Source organism: Poecilia latipinna, unplaced genomic scaffold, assembly GCF_001443285.1.
Source record: "Poecilia latipinna isolate Pla-1442-1.1 unplaced genomic scaffold, P_latipinna-1.0 Scaffold421, whole genome shotgun sequence".
NCBI lineage: Eukaryota > Metazoa > Chordata > Actinopteri > Cyprinodontiformes > Poeciliidae > Poecilia > Poecilia latipinna.
Genome location: NW_015113037.1, coordinates 229,501 through 230,588, shown reverse-complemented (window position 1 = coordinate 230,588; position 1,088 = coordinate 229,501).

Here is a 1,088-nt window from a genome sequence, read left to right as displayed (position 1 = left end):
GCCGATTACCTGTCAAACAGAACCCAGAGAGTTCAACTGGCTGGCTTCACTTCTTCTATTCGTACGATTTTAAATGGTGTCCCACAGGGCTCAGTTCTTGGACCACTTTTATTTTCTATTTATATAAATAACTTGTGTGAAAATCTGTCAAATGCTTTTTATCATTTCTATGCAGATGATTTAGTGATTTACTGCTATTCTTCATCACTTGTACAGGCAATTCAGTATCTGCAGCTTGCTTTTAATGTAGTTCAAACCCGCTTACAAACTCTGAAATTAGTTCTAAATGTGGATAAGACGAAGGCAATGGTTTTTTCAAACTCTAGAAAACTACCAGACATCCCTCTACTGCTTACCACTGCTGTAGGGACACAAATTGAGTTTGTCAGTACTTATAAATATTTGGGCTTCATTTTAGATAAAGAACTTTCTTTTAAAAATCACATAGCAAATATGCTACGAACACTGAAAATGAAGATTGGGTTTTATTACCGAAATGGTTCTTGTTTTTCACTTAAAGCTAGAAGTAAATTGGTAGCTGCAACATTCCTGCCACTCCTGGATTATGGTGATGTTTTATATATGAATGCTTTGACTAAATGCCTTCAGTCATTAAATACTGTTTATCATTGTGCTTTGAGGTTTGTAACTGGTAGCAGACGTTTCATACATCATTGTAAGCTGTATGCAGAAGCTGAATGGCCTCCTTTAAGCGTACGGAGAAACAATCACTTGATGATCCTGATCTATAAATCTCTACTCGGATTGGCTCCAGCATATTTAAACTCTCTTTTACATAGATCTGTTAGTTCCCATTCTTTACGTTCCAACAACATTTTTCTTTTGCATGTTCCACACTGCCGAACTGAAAAAGGAAAGCAAGCTTTCAGTGTGATGGCTCCTTCAGCCTGGAATCAGCTTCAGTCTGAAATCAAGATGTCAGATTTGATTTCACTGGATTTATTTCGAGCGATTCTTAAAAACAGGCAACGAGAATCTTTTAAACAGTGTCACTGTTTTTAAATTGTTTTATTCTGTTTTATAATTGTGTATATGTATTAATCAATTTTGTTTTGTAACCAGGTTGC